Below are 19402 nucleotides of genomic sequence, written 5' to 3'. Positions count from 1 at the left end.
ACCAATGTATCCTTTCTTCTTTTTTACTCCTTATTAAGTGGATAAAATGGAGAGGGCCTCCACCCAGACAAAGCTCTGTTTTACTGTGCGTTTGCAAAATAACCAATCAGTGGTGTAGTGGGTGGAGGCCCTCTTTTTCCACCTTAGGTGGAAAAAATGTATTGAACGATTAGGAAGTGTAATACCAGTGTAAGATTCCAAAAATTCCCCAAATTCTCKGATTTTCCAGAAATCCCGATTGAAGGATTCTGGAGTTCCTGCTTATTCCCTCCTGATTCTGGGAATTCCAACAGGGTTTCCTGGAAAACCTGGGAATTGTCTTTGCCAAATAACACACTGTCCTGAACTCAAAGCAATAGTGTCACATGTAGCCCCAATCTCTTAGCCTGGGGGCCAGTCTGTTTCTGCTCTCTAGCCAACTCCTGATGGAATCGTCCTTGACAATGACAATGAAGTAGGCAAAAGCACAAACAGATCTGAGACCAGGCTARCAATCTCTGATCTCAAAGCAAAATTGATAGTGAATACTCCATATATAGCTCATTTTGAATCACAAACAGAAATATGCATCTCTCTAAAACACCTTTATAGATGAGCTGGGGAGTCCTTCCCCTTTAACTCTCATCCCTCCAGACCGGAGTTATAGTTTGTTCACAACAGGATCCATCCCGCTCGTCTGCACAGCGTTTTATTCATGGCGCAGAGAGAGGAGCAGGGAAAGACATAACTTCTGAGCCCTATAAATGGACAAGGTAAGGGGTATAAATACAGGAGTCGGTAACTCAACACAGACAGGGCAATTCCATCTATCCTTCTGCAGCACGATTTATATCAGCAGAGCATTCTGGAGGCGAGCATAGAAATGGCACATGGCCAGAAACACTGAGCTGCTGCCCTCTGCTGCCTGAGCACCTTGGATATTACAGAAACACTGAGCTGCTGCCCTCGGCTGCTGAGCACCTTGGATATTACAGAAACACTGAGCTGCTGCCCTTCCAATAAAGACTGCAGTGTAATTTGTAGTTTCCATAAAGTTTAACTATATGACTGAATTGGCACATTTCACTGTTTTGCATGGTATAGATATATAGGCCAGTGCAGTAGATAGGCCTAATTTATACGGCTCATAATAATGGCCGGACCGGAGCAAATGTAATGGCATCAAACACCTGGAAACCATGTATTTGATATATTTGATACCATTCCACCTATTCCGCTCCAGTCATTACCACATCCCATTCTCCACAATTAAGGTGACACCAATCTACAGTGATGTGCAGGGTTAAAAAACATCAGTTCTTCAATGGGGTCTATGTGCAAAGAAGTGAAGAGGCGTCGCGTACGCACATGGGACCGCGTGGCTGGGCCCCTACTTGATGGCTGTTAGGTCAGAGGTCACCTTCACTGACAGCTGAAAGTCAGGGACCACAAACAGCTCAGACGTCAGCCCTCCAGTGGGACTTCCACGTGAACCTGAACAACCGTTTTGACAACTTTTAATTCAATTCTGCAATCGTACAGATCAGGCTACAAATCAGACAACTTTTWTTTATTTCAACCACACCTGAAACAAAAATACAGAATTTGTCAGTGCTTCCTCTGGAATTCGTTCAAACCTCTAACTCACACATATTATTCATCATAGGCGATCTATGTCATCATTCATCTGCAATTTCGAGATGATCTATGATTTTTACCTTCTCATTTAGTTCAGCAGATATCTTTCTGCAGGACGATTTCTACCAACAGACCATGCAAAGATGACATACACCAAAGCATTACACTCCAGTGGTAATTGGTGGTTAGATTTAGGCAAATTGGAGATTGATTCATGGTTTAGACTCAGAAGTAAGAAATGAAAACTGCCTAGTTACTAAACATGTCCCACACACTATTGCAAATATCAATCACCTAAAAGAGGCAATCTGTAGTTCAACCAACAACAAAGCGGTCACCCCACCACTGTTTTGGTAAACAGCTGAGGGATGTGGCTGGAGAAATGTAACCAATCTCAAACTCATAGACAGAGCTTCAAAATGACCGTTTTAACCATGTTTTGAGACTGTACAGTGTTTGTTGTTTGCTATTACATTGTTTACAAACAATGGAGTAAAACAAGCTTATTGCCCCTTTAATTAGGCCTATCATGACAGACAGCCTACATCATACCCTCCTGAGTGGGGCAGTGTCTAAGGCACTGCATCTCAGTACTAGAGGTGTCACTACAGACCCTGGTTCGATTCCAGGCTGCATCACAACCGGCTGTGATTGGGAGTCCCATAGGGTGGCACACAATTGGGCCTGCGTCATCCGGGTTAGGGTTTGGCCGGGGTAGGCTGTCATTGTAAATAAGAATTTGTTCTTAATAAATCCTCTACAGGATCGGTGGGTCCCCTGTGGGACGGTTGAGCTAACGTAGGCTAATGTGATTAGCATGAGGTTGTAAGTAACAAGAACATTTCCCAGGACATAGATATATCTGATATAGGCAGAAAGCTTCAATTATTGTAAATATAACTACACTGTCCAATTTACAATAGCATTACAGTGAAAGAAAATGCTATTGTTTGAGTGAGTGCACAGTTGTGAACTTGAAAATGTATTAATAAACCAATTAGGCACATTTGGGCAGTCTTGATACAACATTTTGAACAGAAATGCAATGGTTAATTGGATCATTCTAAAACGTTGCGTACACACTGCTGCCATCTAGTGGCCAAAATCTAAATTGCGCCTGGGCTGGCATAATATATTATGGCCTTTCTCTTGCATGTTTTTTCTTTGTATTATCTTTTACCAGATCTATTGTGTTATATTCTTCTACATGAATTTAACATTTCCACAAACTTCAAAGTGTTTCCTTCAAATAGTATCAAGAATATGCATATCCTTGCTTCAGGTCCTGAGCTCCAGGTAGTTAGATTTGGGTATGTCATTTTAGGCGAAAATTTAAAGAAAGGCTCCTTAAGTTTATTGACTTGCCTAGTGAAATAAAGGTTAAATAAAAACATCTGTTAATTGCGAATAGCCTAATCAGATAGAGGCAAATAGAAGCTTGCACTAAAAATAAAAAATAAATGTTCTCTCGACTCTTCCACAACAGCTTGAATTGAGTCTGATGACAGGACCTTTGGATGCAATTGAAAGGCTAACATTCAATTCATAGGCATTAACATAACATTTCAAATTTACAAAACAACCTGCTTGTTAATCACTTCCATATTTATTTATTTTATTGAACCTTTATTTAACTGGGTAAGTCAGTTAAGAACAAATTCTTATTTACAATGACGACCTACCCCGGACGACGCTGGGCCAATTGTGCGCCACCCTATGGGACTCCCAATCACGACCGTTTCCACTTCATTTCAATTAAATTAAATTGAAGCTACGTAGAATAGACGTTGAATTGACGTCTGTGCCCAGTGGGAAATGTATTTCACCCTCTTGATTTCAGTGAGGAGTTTGGAAATATTTTCCGGACGGGGGCGCTTATTTATGTGCTTGACTGTTGCAAGAGCCCGGAGCAGTGAAAGGGACACTGTCCCTATCCGAATCCTTCTGTCGCACTTGATCCCAGTCGAAATAATCTAACGATAGGGACGGGTCAACTTGGTCAAATAGAGGAATCAATCAAAAATAATCGCTGTTAGTAGTGCTTACTCATAGCTTGAAGTATGGTAAAGTGAACATTGGGATATTCTTTGATTTTTTTTTCTTTACATCGACCGTTGAGGGGGTAGGCTACTCGTGGAGTTAAAAGGCGGACCACTTGTGTTTGCCCTGGTTCTGTCAGATGAACAAATCGTAAGAAGTCGATACCACTCGCGTATTTTTCCAGCTGACATCTTCGTGTTAGGTGAGTGTGTTTATAGAATAAAATGATTCATTCAATTGTCTGCCTATTATACAAATGTATTTGATGTATTTTGAGATGTCCTCTCAATGCTTTTTGTGGATGCATCTCGCACACTGGGACTGGCAAAAAGTTTTTATAAATCGCTATTCAACATAATTAACCATCGTGTTGCTACATTTGTTGGRGTGCAATTCTATTCTATTATGTTTCAATATTAGCCTATTGATAAAAGCTGTTTTTACTTTAGCTGAAACTCTCAAGGGAACTAGTTATTTTATTATTTTTGAATGATCTGCTATCTGAAGCGATGTATTACGTGCGGTGTGGTGAGCATTTCTGCGATGTTAATATTTGGTAGTTTTCGGCGTGGCAGATGTCTTCTGATGGAGGTGGTTAAGGTGTTTCGGTTTCCAAAGGACTTCAGTAGTTGTAAGAAGTTCACACCTCCGGAATTCCCTTTTCAAACACGATTTAGTGCATCATTACATGGTGTACCATGCATGCTTGAATAGTTAAAGATTCTCAGGACAGAATTCAATGCTTCATAGCTCCATTTGTTCCCTATTGATTTCGCAGGGCTCCGACTCCTGTTGACAGTGTGTGAATGAATGATAGCCTAGCCCTAGTGTAAACCTGCAATGACCCAAAACTCCAATCTGAAGTATGGCACTGAGCTAGAACTGCATTACCATTCGAAATGCATGGAGTGACCTATTGCATGCAATACATACTGAAATCCATGTCATAATTGTATTTTTAAACCCTAATTTGCCTATGTATTGGTCACTCGAAGGCTTTTTTAAATTAGAAATTGGATGACTGTGCAGGATCTTTAAAAAAAGATGTGCTGTTATACATGTTAGCCAACCATGCAATAGGCCACTAAATGCATTTCAGTAAAAAATTGTTAGTATTTTACATTAAACAGGCTAAAGGCTATTCAATGGTTATTATGAATGAATACAATATTCCCTGGTCTTTATTTATAAACCTTTTGGGTGCAAAACCCCACTGTTGTGGGTGCATCTACAACAGGAAAGTGATCAATGGTCTATTGTCTGATCTAGGGGTGACCACATTTAGTCGACTGGTCAATTGTTTGGTTGATAGGCTTTTGGTCATCAATWAAAAAAAATAGTCGAGCAGCGGCAAATACAGTTGAAGTCGGAAGTTTACATACACCTTAGCCAAATACATTTAAACTCAGTTTTTCACAATTCTTGACATTTAATCAGAGTGAAAATTCCCTGTCTTAGGTCAGTTAGGATCACCACTTTATTTGAAGAATGTGAAATGTCAGAATAATAGTAGAGAATTATTTCTTTCAGCTTTTATTTCTTTCATCACATTCCCAGTGGGTCAGAAGTTTACATACACCAATTAATATTTGGTAGCATTGCCTTTAAATTGTTTAACTTGGGTCAAACGTTCCGTGTAGCCCTCCACAAGCTTCCCACAATAAGTTTGGTGAATTTTGGCCCATTCCTCCTGACAGAGCTGGTGTAACTGAGTCAGGTTTGTTGGCCTCCTTGCTCGCACACGCTTTTCCAGTTCTGCCCACAAATTGTATATAGGCTTGAGGTCAGGGTTTGTGATGGCCACTCCAATACCTTGACTTTGTTGTCCTTAAGCCATTTTGCCACAACTTTGGAAGTATGCTTGGGCTCATTGTCCATTTGGAAGACCCATTTGAGACCAAGCTTTAACTTACTGACTGATGTCTTGAGATGTTGCTTCAATATAGCCACATAATTTCCCTTCTCATGATGCCATCTATTTTGTGACGTGCACCAGTCCCTCCTGCAGCAAAGCACCCCCACATGATGCTGCCACCCCCTTGCTTCACGGTTGGGATGGTGTTCTTCAGCTTGCAAGCCCCCCCCTTTTTCTTCCAAACATAACAATAGTCATTATGGTCAACCAGTTCTATTTTTGTTTAATCAGACCAGAGGATGTTTCTCGAAAAAGTACCATCTTTGTCCCCATGTCTGGCTTTMTTATGGCGGTTTTGGAGCAGTGGCTTCTTCCTTGCTGAGCGGCCTRTCAGGTTATGTCTATATAGGACTCGTTTTACTGTGGATATAGATACTTTTGTACCTGTTTCCTCCAGCATCTTCACAAGGTCCTTTGCTGTTGTTTTGGGATTGATTTGCACTTTTCGCACCAAAGTACGTTCATCTCTAGGAGACAGAACACGTCTCCTTCCTGAGCGGTATGACGGCTGCGTGGTCCCATGGTGTTTATACTTGCGTACTATTGTTTGTACAGATGAACGTGGTACCTTCAGGCGTTTGAAAAGTACTCCCAAGGATGAACCAGACTTGTGGAGGTCTACAATTTTTGTCTTGATTTCTTTAGATTTTCCAATGATTTCAAGCAAAGAGGCACTGTTTGAAGGTAGGCCTTGAAATACATCCACAGGTACACCTCCATTTGACTCAAATTATGTCAATTAGCCTATCAGAAGCTTCTAAAGCCATGTCATAATTTTCTGGAATTTTCCAAGCTGTTTGAAGGCATAGTCAACTTAGTGTACGTGAACTTCTGACCCACTGGAATTCTGGTACAGTGAATTATAAGTGAAATAATCTGTCTGTAAACAGTTGTTGGAAAAATTACTTGTCTCATGCACAAAGTAGTTGTCCTAACCGACTTGCCAAAACTATAGTTTGTAAATGTTTACAAGACTTTTTTGGAGTGGTTGAAAAACGAGTTTTAATGACTCCAACCTAAGTGTATGTAAACTTCAGACTTAATTATAAAATAAATTAAACTGTTCCACGAAAATGTGTATATGAAAACCATAACTGGCCTCGATCAGCAGATCAGTAGAAATGGTACGATAACATGGCACTCCAAATTTTAATAGGTTGCCGACCGATGGTGTAGCCTATTACTGGCAACTTCAGGAGCCTACTAGCAGAATCTGCGAAGGCCAGCAGCAGCGGGAGGAGGAGGGTCGGGAACAGGTTTTTTTCTTCTGGTTAGGCTATATTGATATTTTTTATCACAGTGCTTAAAGCATCAGACAAGCTCAGTAGCCTACATATAGTTGATTTTATTCAAACCGGTTGTGTCTATATATGGAAAAATACACGTTTTAAAATGTCAACCAATCGATTGGTTGAAAGAACACACGACTCTTGGTTGACTCAGATTATTTTTAGTCGGTGACAGGCCGGCCACAGCCCTAGTCTGATCTATTCCTAATGGTTGGGAATGGAATGGTGATGTAACATCATGTCTCAATCCTCCTGATTTCTGTCTTGTTGCCCTATTAAGGGCTGGGCAATATGGTATTTTTCAATGTTTTTGACAGTAGGCTGCTATAGAGGTATTTGACGGTATTTCATGTTTCTGAATAATAAAAGTCTAAATATGCTTTATGAGTAGTGCATGACCCTAGGATGGCAGTAAATTAATGATAAGTTGTTTTAATGTCTTTCTCTATTCTGATTGTTTTATACTCAACCAAATTGGTACAAAACTGACAGTTTATTTCAACATAACACTTGGGGAGCGATAAAACAAATGGAGACCCATTCATTTTCAATGGAGGGAAGTGAAGTAGGCAGTTGGGCAACAGTTGGCCATGACCCTCGCATGGGCGAGGGTCATGGCTAGAAGGGATCCAGCTTTAGTCAAAATAACATTAAAAGTGTTGTTTTTTGCATTTTAGCAAACCCTAACCCTTTTCCTAACCTTAACCTAATTATCCTACAGTAACCTGCTGTGTAAGTTCTTCTAACCTGCTACAAAAAGTCAAATCTTGACAAATTTGACAAAAGCTGTATGACTTCTAGCCATGACCATGGGCGAGGAAGCATGAAGAGGGCGGGACCAAAGGTGGGGAAAGCTGAACTTTGTGCAAATACTCCACGATATCACAATGCTATTGATCAATCAAAGCTCACTTTAGCGTCAAGCCCCTACTGGATTGGCAGTTGATACCTAGCGCTACTTAGCCTGCTTGCAAGTTTGCTAGCACCCACATAGAGTGGCTATCTAAATGAATGTGTTATGTGGAAATTTTGTGAAGTAGTCCAATTTATTTATATTTTATTTAGCGCTGTATCAAAATGTTATAGACTGTGTGTGCACATCGTTATATTATTCCCCATGCTGATTCAAGGTACGAAAAATTGACATGACTAAAGTGAGACCAGACCACTGGCTGAGAGATACTGTGCATCAGATATTTTAAATGGGTTGTTTGGAGAGCCGAGAATCTCTGTTATTCTATGGAGTGTAGGTCTAGTACCTGGTGATTCACTATTCTAAATCACGTACAGGGTGAGCAGAGATGAGCTGAAGAGAATATAGTTTTACAGACGTCATACTTTGTTTCCCCCTGTATATTATACTTCATCAACATGTCTGTGCTTAGTGCAGCGGGCAGTGATAGGGACCCTTTAGAAATAAGTATAGTGAACAGCATTGGACTTTAGAGGCCACCTCTGTAATGCAGGCTGATTGGCATACGGTATGTGATGTACCTTATGTTGCTGAAAACAAGAGTTTTATAGACGAGGACAGAAGTGGACCGTTTAATCTACCTTCTACAAGTCAAGCTCTATAAAACCCTTAAATACACACACAGGTGCAGACACACACATGCAGACACACACACACACGCTCAAATCTCAGGCTGCAGTGATGGGCCAGTCACTCCCAGTGTGGTGTGGGAACAGCAGTAAGAATTGAGAGGAGAGGATAGTGGTCCTCAGGATACAGAGTGGGTTGAAAAGGGCTTTTCATTTATATAATCTAGTGGTGTCCAACATGCGAGGGGATCCAATCCAGAACGTGTGTGGTTTGAGTGAATAATAAAAAATGTTTTTAGGTGGGGAGTGGGGATAAATTCAATATACTTAAATTAAATCGAAACTGTGTATAAATTAGAATGGACCTACATTCACAGTTTCTTGACCATGTCCAGCTTGCGAATAATCACAAAATGAAAGCTAGACATTCAGGAAGCATCGGAAATTCCCAAAACAATAGATAGAGGCCTTTTTTAAAACAAGTTTTAACCGTGAGGAAATATAACGAATATTCAGTGCAGCCCTCCGGACCTCATTTACATTTACATTACATTTAAGTCATTTAGCTGACGCTCTTATCCAGAGCGACTTACAATTTGGAAAGTTCAWACATATTCATCCTGGTCCCCCCGTGGGGAATGAACCCACAACCCTGGCGTTGCAAGCGCCATGCTCTACCAACTGAGCCACACGGGACCGTGTGGATCGAATGCGGCCCCCGGGGGAGATTTGTTTGACACTGTTATAAACACTTTAAATGTGGCTTGGTTAGATCTCTAACCTAACAATGCCATTTAGAGAGGTTTGAAGAGGTGAAAAAAARAAGTTGAAAATCAAATTTTATGTAGGTGGTGGGTGTTGTATTTATTTTTATTTAACCTTCATTTAGCTAGGCAAGTGACTTAAGAACAAATTCTTATTTTACAATGACTGCCTACCCCAGCCAAACCCTCCCCTAACCTGGACGAAGCTGGGCCAATTGTGCGCCGCCCTAAGGGACTCCCAATCACAGCCAGTTGTGATACAGCCCGGGATCGAACCAGGATCTGTAGTGACACCTCTAGCACTGAAGTGCAGTGCCTTACACCGCTGTGCAACTCGCGCTCATATCTGATTTGATTGTATTGTAATACACACAGCACACATGACAGAAACATTATGCATAAGGCCCTCAGACTGGAACCGGCCCTGTCTTACTTTCACACAAATGAGTTAGACCCAGCCTACTATGTTATGTAAAATCCACACATTTTTTTCAGTAATCTGCTGCCTTGGCTAGGGTTTCTAGAACAATGCGAAGATCGGTGAGACGTCATAAAGATGTGTTTCAGGTAAAAGAATGAACATAGCAGCTATTCACACACAAAACTAAGGACGGAATTTTCCATGCGCGGCTCAATTAAAAGATGTGCAGAGATTCAGTATCAAATTGATTACTCTCTATTCTCACTCTCACACATATGAAAACTGAAAACATACACAAGCACCATATTCTACCAGTTGCTGTCTGTCACACTCACGCATACACACATACATCCACTTGCCTTCCCATAGCAGGGCTTGCAGATGTTTGTACTGATCCCCTTCCAGACTCACTGTGCTGACTGGGAGTTTTCCAATCCTCTGAAATAAGAGCAGGAGACATGAGCACCATCCAAAGAGCAGGCCTGCATGCCTTTATGCACACGCATGCACACCCACAGCACTTCCCACTCAGGCCTTGCCTACTGGCACAAAAGAGAGACTGGTATATAATCCAAGCACCGCCATCTGATTTGAAAGTTAATATATTTGTACACAACACTGGAAAGCAGGAGGACACCCTATAGTCAAACTATCCCTGCCCTGGTCTGAAGTAGGGATGTGACAAATGGACAATGTTGCTTAACGTTTAAACTGTTTTAAAAAAAATCAGTTTTCTGTTAAAACAGTAAGAAAAAACCCATACAATTCCACCTCAATTCACAATGCAGAATAATGGTCCTATTACATATGTATGACCTCTAGGGCCGGGCAATGAAGCTCTATCTACCACGACCTTTTACAAACATAGAACACAGCTACAGTAACACGTCGACCGCAACAATTGATAACTTTTCAGACAATTAGAAGCTTCTGTACCTTATCAGACAGTAGAATTCCGCTCCGGCATAGACTGTTCTTTATAGAGGGCTTGCAGTTGTCACAAATCACCTAGCAACCGCACCAGGCGCCATGTTGGACGACCAAAGTCAGTCTGTTGGAAGTCCTCTAATCGTCCACATGGCTGGCTGCCTTTTGCAACCACTGGAAACTTCATTTTTCTAAGGACCTAGAAAATGGAGGCAGTYGGAGAACCTACTCAAGTAAGTAAATATATTTTGAAAATGATCAATGTAAGAAACCTAGTGTGCAGGCGTACTCAAATAAGCTGCTAATGTAATGTTCACTAGTTAGCTAACTTTACATACTGTAGCTAGCTAAGTGAATTAAATATAACCAGCTTGCTAACTTCCTACTGTATTAGCTAGTTAGCTACCTATCTTGATGTATTTATCGTTGTACTGTAGCTCTAAATGAATTTGTAGCTTGGTAGCTAGTTAACAGCCATGGAAGAGGGTGAAAGGATTAGCCAGCAGTTCCAGCTGTCCGAGAAGGCAGAGTAGGCTACTCTGGATAGGGCAGGTCCATTACCTTTGTGGGAGGACATTATGAACCTATTCTCCTGTTCCAGTCCCTAGCAAGGAAAAACTGAGGACAGAGAGATACTGTATAGCAACATAATATTCAGTGCTGTCTAATTTGAGTATAATGAAGCCTGTTTCTTTGATGTTTTCTGTCCTCAGATACAGAGCCGTAAAACCCGGTCTGCAGATGAAGAGGTCCCAATGAATGTCACAACAAAATAAGGGTACATCCTTGTATACCATGGATTATGTGAACCTATGATAGCACATTTTGTGAGCAAAAATACAGTTTAAAAGTTACACACAATGTATAATCCTATTACAACTGGAGCAGGCCAACCCTGCTGGGTGTGCATGCTTCTGTTCCAGCCCAGCACTAACGCACCTGAAGATACTCTCTACGTAAATTGCACAACAGAATCATTCAGATTGTCCGAAGCACAGCCTATGACAACCATCTCATATAACTGAGGGATGTCTCCTTTCATATCTGGAAAAGGACAAAGTAGAAACTGATGCTGCTGCAGCATTGCTCATTCACAGTGGGAATGGGTGTCTTGATATAGGTCAGCTGGTTGAACCTACAGTAGTACATAACAAATGAAAAGCACTCCTGATGTTAGAATCACTTTCTCAGGTCAGCTATACCATCAGATCTCTTAAGTGTTGTTTGGCTGTGTTTAATTCATTCAGGTGTTTTAGTGTCGTATAAAGAACAACCAATAGTCAACACAGCAGGTTGTCCTATCCCATTGAAGCCTTTGTTCTATGTCCATACATTTTCCCTCTTATGAATGAAGTTCTCAACAAATTATCATTGGGTTATTATACGAATACATGATAACCGCWGTTTTTTTTGGACAATAATGTCCTCCAGGATATATGGACGTCATATCGTACAACTTGCGTCTCCCTTTTTCATGGTCATGGAAGGTATCCAGCTTTGGTCAAATTAACTTAATATTTTACATTTCGTAGCAAGTTAGGAGAATTTACGCAGCAGGTTACGAGAATGAACGTTGCAGGTTATGATCATTAGATTAAGGTTAGGAATAGGGTTAGGGTAAACTAAAGTGCAAAAAATTACCTTGACGTTAATTTGACAAGTTGGATCCCTTTTAGCCAGGACCCGTTTTTGGCCTAGGCTACATGGTTACATTCAAGACAAGGTCGTTTTTATTGAACAATCACGGTGAAAAAATTGCTTCCCCAAACTGTGAAACTCATGTGACACATGCTAAGACTGCAAGCTATCTAGCTAGCTATTTTTGGCTAACTTACTGTAGTGTTGTTGTTAACACCTTGTTAGTATAACATCTAAATTAAACTTGGGTTCAGGTTTTAACGTGCAAAAAGGTTTATTCACTTTTTTGATAGTTCTTGAGTCTAAGCTCATTGGTATCTCCAACYGTGTTTCATGAGTGCGGGGAATCTGTATACATTTTTTTCCTGTTGTCTTTCCTGCATTGTTAGAGCAGCCAAATAATCCACAGAAAATGACCGTGGTGATGAATCAACTAGTTTTAGGCACTGCAGTTTGGGTTAGCCTGTCGGCTGTTAACGGAATAATTAATGCGGTGGTCTTCCAACATGGCCCCCAGGAGGTGTCGTACGTTAACTGCAAGCCTTGGATTGTTTCCCTGACAACAATAAACATTTCTGATAGATGTGCTGCTGTATTTGTTTCTGCAGTTTATGGTATGGTAGCTAGATGTGTTTTCTTTCTACTATACTGAACAAAAATATAAACGCAACATGCAAGAATTTCAAAGATTTTGCTGAGTTACAGTTCATATAAGGAAATCCGTCAATATAAATAAATTCATTAGGCCCTAATCTATGGATTTTAAATGACTGGGCAGGGGCCAGCCATGAGTGGGCCTGGGACGGCATAGGCCTACCCACTTGGGAGCCAGGCCCAGCCAATCAGAATTAGTTTTRCCCCACAAAAGGGCTTTATTACAGACAGAAATACTCCTCAGCGCCTCGCCCTCCCTCCCCTCAGACGATCCCGCAGGTCAAAAAGCCGGATGTGGAATCCTGAGCTGGCGTGGCTACACGTGGTCTACGGTTGTGAGGCTGGTTGGATGTACTGACAAATTCTCTCAAATGACGTTGGAGGTGGTTTATGGTAGAGAAATGAACATTGAATTCTCTGGCAACAGCTCTGGTGYACATTCCTMCAGTCAGCATGTCAATTGCACGCTCCCTCAACTTGAGACATCTGTGGCATTGTGTTTTTTTTTTACAAAACTGCYCATTTTAGAGTGGCCTTTTATTGTCGCCAGCACAAGGTGCACCTGTGTAACGATCATGCTYTTTAATCAGCTTCTTGATATGCCACACCTGTTAGGTGGATGGATTATCTTGACAGGCTAAAATGCTCACCAACTGGGATGTAAACAGATTTGACAGAAATAAGCTTTTTGTGCATGTGGTTCATTTCTGTGATCTTTTATTTCAGCTCATGAAACATGGGTCCAACACTTTACATGTTGCGTTTTATATTTTTGTTCAGTGTAAATGTCTTGGTAAGTCCCAGTATTTAACAAACTTTAAAGTACTTTTTTAGGAGGTTGGTCTGTGCACAGGTAGGCAGGCTGCACGGAGCAGCTCAAGATTATTTGATTGACAGTTCTGGTCGCCTAGTGATGGAACTTCAGGAGCGGCATTCCTTTACAGACAAGTAAAATGTTTCGTCTCCAGAGAAGGTTTCGTGTTGGCATTTAAAAAATACGTAGTGTAACCTACCTAACAGACAAGCAAACATGTCGTAGGCGAGATACTTTCAAGGTGCCACATTTCATTGTCTGAAAAAGGTAATCGATACAAGCTACAGGTAGCCTACTGTAATTTGAATATTGATACAAAAACAGAAAAACACTCACTCAGCAATAAAGAGTAAGTACCCTGTGTTTGCAAGACTGGCCCGAAGATACCTCTGTATCCCAGCAACATCAGTGCCATGAATAGGCTAGGATATTCTACAAACAGYCTGAACACACACTTGCATCATTAGCAAAGAGCAGGCAGGCCAGAGCGAGGGAGAGAGAAGTAGGAGCATGGAAGGGAGGTAGAGAGAGGGAGAGAACGGATGGATGGAGGGAGAAAGAAACCAGGTGAAGGGGGAAAATCAAGAATGCTGCAGTGACCTGTTGCCACTAGGAAAAAGCAACCAGTGGAGCGCAAACAACATTGTAAATACAACCCATATTTATCTGTTTATTTATTTCCCCTTGCCATTCATACTACAACTATTTGCACACTGTTACAACACTGTACKTAGCTAATAATATAACARTTGAGATGTCTTTATCCTTTTGAAACCTTTGTGTGTGTTTACTGTTCATTTCTGATTGCTTATTTCACTTTTGATTTTCACTTGCTTTGGCAGTATTTTCCCATGCCAATAAAGACACATTGGTGAGAGAGACATTTGAAATGTCTTTATTATTTTGGAACTTCTGTGTGTGTAATGTTTACTGTTCATTTTTATTGTTTATTGTCTACTTCACTTGCCTTGGCAATGTTAAAAGGTGTTTCCCATGCCAATAAAAGCCCCTTAAATTGATTTGAGAGGAGGGTCAGGCCGGCCAGCGCGAGGAAGGGAGGGAGGGAGGGAGAGGAGGGGCAGGCAGGACAGCCTGAGGGAGAGGAGGGGCAGGCAGGACAGCCTGAGGGAGGGAGAGAGAGGACCGGGCAGGCAGGACCATGCGGGCAGGACCGTGCGCCAATGTCTTGGTAATATGCATCTTGCAATGTCTTGTTTTGCATGCCTCTTCCTCTCTGGTTTTATTTAAATGGCACAACTTTCCCCAGGCTTTTATAGCCTATCGTCTAGAAAATGTTAAGGATCCCAACTTTGTTTAAACGTTCACACCCCTAGACTGAAGAGAACATTCCTGCCTATGTGGTTCACACACACACACACCAATGTGTTCTATCTATTGCCACATCTGTAGGACATGCACACTCATGTTGTAGGCAGTGTGGTGTTTGCGCAAGTTTTTAACTTACTGATGAAAAAAAACTATTTGCAAACTTTTGCAATTGGTGGGGGCAATGGCGAACCTTAAACTTTGCATCTTGGTTCAATAGCTTCTAGATTGACTGTCATAGAATTTTAGCCGCATCACAATCCAAAGAGGCTCCAAGTCTAGTCGGCAGGTAGCCTATTGGKCAAACCTTTTTTGGCTTCTACATGGTTCCATATGTYTTATTTCATAGTTTTGATGTCTTCACTATTATTCTACAATGTAGAAAATAATACAAATGAAGAAAAGCCTTGAATGAGTAGGTGTGTCAACTTTTGACTGGTACTGTGCGTACGTACATGCATGCATACATACACACACACACACACAGTGTTTCCTGTGTGTGTATATAATATATATAGGTATACACACACATATATATGTTATATATATATATACTACCGTTCAAAAAACACTAATGTAGTCCTCTTGCTCAGTTGTGCACCAGGGCCTCTCACTCTTTCTATTCTGGTTAGAGCTAGTTTGTGCTGTTCTGTGAAGGGAGTAGTACACAGCATTGTACGAAATCTTCAGTTTCTTGACAATTTCTCGCATGAATAGCCTTCATTTCTCAGAACAAGAATAGACTGAAGAGTTTCCATTTTGAGCCTGTAATCGAACCCACAAATGGAACGAGAGAGGACGGTCGAGAGAGGAGGAACGAGAGAAGAGGGGGTGAGAGAGGCGGAGGGAACGAGAGAGGGGGGGGAGGAACGAGAGAGGAGATAGAGGGGGGGAGAGGAGGACGGTAGGAGAGGAGAAAGAGGGGGGGTGAGAGAGGAGGAGGGAGGAACGAGAGAGGAGGAAGAGGGGTGAGAGGAGCAGGAATCGAGAGAGGGAGGGTGAAGAGGAGAGAGAGAGAAGGAGGGAGGGAACGAGAGAGGTAGCCACAGAGGGGGGTGAGATGAGAAGGGAGGAACGAGAGAGGAGGAAGAGGGGGGTGGAGGAGGAAGGGAGACGAGAGGAGGAGGGAGGAGGAGGAGGTGAACGAGAGAGGAGAGAAGAGGGGTGAGAGGGGAGGAGAAAGAGAGGAGAAGAGGGGGGGAGGGTCGCGAGAAGAGGGTGAGGAGCGAGTAGAAGGTGGGCGAAGGGAGACGAGTAGGTGGGGAGGGAAAGAATGAGAGAGGGGGTGGAGAGAAGGAGAGGGGGATGAGACGAGAGAGGTACGAGAGGACGCATAGAACGAGAGAGGTGGCGAGAGAGGGGGGTTAGGGTGGAACGAGAGAGCATGGAAGAGGCTGAGAGAGGAGGAGGGGGGTGAGGGAGGAGGAATGGGGAGCACGAGTTAGAGGGGGAGGTGCGAGAAGGGGGGAGGGCGCGAGAAGAGGGTGGAGAGCGAGTAGAGCGCGAGGAAGAACGAGAAGGTGGGGGGGAGGGAAAGAATGAGAGAGGGGGTGGGAGAGAACGAGAGGGGTGGGAGAGAACGAGGTAGAGAGGACGATAGAACGGAGAGAGGTGGCGAGGAGAGGTGGGTAGGAGAGAACGAGAGGGGGCGAAGAGAGGCGAGAGAGTTGGCGGAGGAGAATGGGGAGGGAAGAACGAGCGGGGAGGGGAAGAGAGAACGAGCGGAAGGGGGAAAAGAGAGACGGGAGGAAGAACGAGAGAGAGGGGATGAGAGAATGAGGCGAGGGGGAGAGGAGAGAATGAGAGCGAGGGGGGAGAGGAGAGAATGATAGGGAGGGGGCGGTGAGAGCGAGGGGGTGTGAGGAGGGGGGAGCAAACGAGAGCGATGGGGGAGAGGAGAGGACGAGAGCGAGGGGGGAGAGGAAAGAACGAGAGAGTGGGGGGTGGGAGAGAACGAGATGGGGCGCGAGAAAAACGAGAGTGGAGGGGTAGAAGCGAAAACGAGAGTGAGGGGGTAGAGGCGAAAACGAGAGTGAAGGGGGTAGAGGCGAAAACAAGAGCGAAGGGTGAGGGGAGAACGAGAGGCGTGAGGGGAGAACGAGAGGGGGAGGAGAGGGGGAGCAAATGAGAGCGAGGGGGGGAAGAACACAGAGAGCGGATCGGGGAGGAGAGAAGACAGAGAGGCGAAATGGGGGAAGTGAAAAGAAGTAGAGGGGGAGTGAGAAAAGAGAGGGGAGGGAAAGGGAGAGGGGATGAGAAAAGGAGAGAGGGGGGGAGTGAGAAAAAGGAGAGAGGGGGGAGTGAGAAAGGAGAAGAGGGGGAGTGAGAAAGAAGAGAAGAGGAGGGAGTTGAGAAAGGAAGAGGAGTGGAAAGGAGAGAGGGGGGAGTGAGAGAAAGGAAGAGGGGGGAGAGTGAGAAAAGGAGGAGGGGGGGAGTGAGAACGAGAGGGGGGGAGTGAGAAAAGGAGAGGGGGGGATGAGAATGGAGAGGTGGGCGGAGTGAGAAAAGGAGAGGGGGAGGAGAAAGGAAGGAGGGGAGGAGTGAGAAAAGGAGAGAGGTGGGAGTGAGAAGAGGAGAGGGAGGGAGGATGAGAAAAGTGAGAGGGGGAGTGGAAAAGGTAGCAGGGGATGAGTGTGAGGGGGATGGGAGAGAAGGGGAGGGGTCGAGAGATAGAAGGAGAAGAGGGGGGAGGGAGGGAGTGATACGATAGGGGGGGAGCGAAGGAGAACGAGAGGGGGGGAGCGAAGGAGAACGAGAGAGAGGTGAGAGGATCGATGGAGGGAGAGAGAATGAGAACGAGAGAGGGAGGGTGGAGAGAACGAGGGGGGGTGAGAGAAACTCGAGAGAATGAAGAGAGGGGAGGAGGGTAGGGAGAACAGAGAGAGAGGGGAGGTGGAGAGAACTGAGAGGAGATGGGGGAGAACGAGAGAGGAGTTGAGGGGAAACGAGAGGGGGTTGAGGGGGAAACGAGAGGGGGTTGAGGGGTAAAACGAGAGGGGGCTGAGGAGCAGACGGAGAGGGGGCTGAAGGGCGAACGAAGGGGGCTGAGGACGAGAGGGGGCTTCGATGGGAGAACGAGAAGGGGCTGAGGGAGACAAGCTGAAGGACTTCGAGGGGTGCTGAGGGAGAACGAGAGGGGGCTGAGGGAGAGAAACGAGAGGGGGCCTGAGGGAAAACTGAGAGGGGGCGAGGGAGAACGAGAGGGGGCTGAAGAGAACGAAGGGGGTTGAGGGAGATACGAGAGAGAAGGGTGATGAGAATGAGAGTGTAGAGAAGGCGGGGGTAGGTGAGGAATGAGAGAGTAGAACGAGAGGAGGGGGGGTGAAGAGAACGAAGGAGGGGGTGGGAAGAGAACGAGAGAGGGAGGTGGGAGAGAACGAAGAGGGGTGGAAGAGAACGAAGAGAGAGGGGCGTGGAGAGAACGAAGAGAGGGAGGGGTGGGAGAGAACGAGAGGGGGTGGGCGAGACGAGGGGGTAAGAGAACGAGAGAGGTTGGGAGTGAGAAAGAGAGAGGGGGGGGAAAAAGAGAGAGGGGTGGGAGAGAACAAAAGAGAGAGGCGTGGAGAGAACAAAGAGGGGGTGGGAGAGAACAAGAGAGAGGGGTGGAGAGAACAAGCGATGAGAGAGGGGTGGGATAGAACGAGCGAGAGAGAGGGGTGGGAAGAACGAGCGAGAGAGAGGGTGGTGGGACAGAGACGAGAGGAGGGAGACGGAGCGAGGAGAGAGGGAGGGTGGAAGAACGAGCGAGGAGAGAGAGGAGGTGGAGAAGGAGACAGAGAGGGGGTGGAAGAGAATAGAAGAGAGGAGGGGGTGGAAATGAATGATGAGAGGGGGTGGAAGAGAAAGAAGAGAGGGGGTGGAAGAGAATGAGAGAGACGGGCGGTGGAAGAGAATATAGAGAGGGGGTGGAGAGAATGAGAATCGAGAGAGAGGGGTGGGGAATGAGAGAGAGGGGTGGAAGAGATGAGAGAGCGGGGGTGGAAAAGAGAGAGCAGAGGGGGTGGAAAGAAAATGAGAGAAGGGGGGAGAGAGAGATGGGGGGGGAGAATGAAGAGAGGGGGGGTGGGAGAGAAACAAGAAGAGAGGGGGACGAGAGGTGGGGAGAGAGAACGAGGGAGAGGTGCAGTGGAGAGAAAAGAAGGGGGGAGAGAAGAACGAGAGGTGGCAAAGAGAGAACGAGAGAGAGAGGGAGGGGGAGAGAGGTGGGGACGAGAAGCGTTTGGAGGAGAGAACTAGAGAGAGGGGGTTGAGGGAGAAGGAGAGAGAGAGAGAGAGGTGGGGGTGAGTGAGAACGAGAGAGAGAAGGGGGAAGAAAACGGAGAGAGATATTTGGGGCTAGAGAGAAGAGAGAGATTGTGGAGTACTAAAGAGAGAACGGAGAGAGGGGTGGGGAGAACCGGAGCGAGGGACAGGAGCGGGAACAACGAAGAGAGGGTGGAGAGAACGAGAGAGCAG

The 19402-nt window shown here is 44.5% G+C and overlaps 1 protein-coding gene across 1 annotated transcript in view; it reads left to right on the top strand.

The window, feature by feature from the left end:
* Positions 1 to 3507: 3507 nt before the first annotated feature.
* The window catches only part of LOC111958193 (growth hormone receptor-like), a 78770-nt gene continuing 62875 nt past the window's right edge, over positions 3508 to 19402 (top strand). The window contains exon 1 of the mRNA XM_023979391.3: positions 3508 to 3859. The gene's annotated coding sequence lies outside the window, so the exon portion shown is untranslated. The remainder of the gene's footprint in view (positions 3860 to 19402) is intronic.

Source organism: Salvelinus sp. IW2-2015, linkage group LG33, assembly GCF_002910315.2.
Source record: "Salvelinus sp. IW2-2015 linkage group LG33, ASM291031v2, whole genome shotgun sequence".
Taxonomy (NCBI): Eukaryota; Metazoa; Chordata; class Actinopteri; order Salmoniformes; family Salmonidae; genus Salvelinus; species Salvelinus sp. IW2-2015.
The sequence above is the reverse complement of the archived record's forward strand: the minus strand, read 5'-3'. Positions and strand labels throughout refer to the sequence as shown.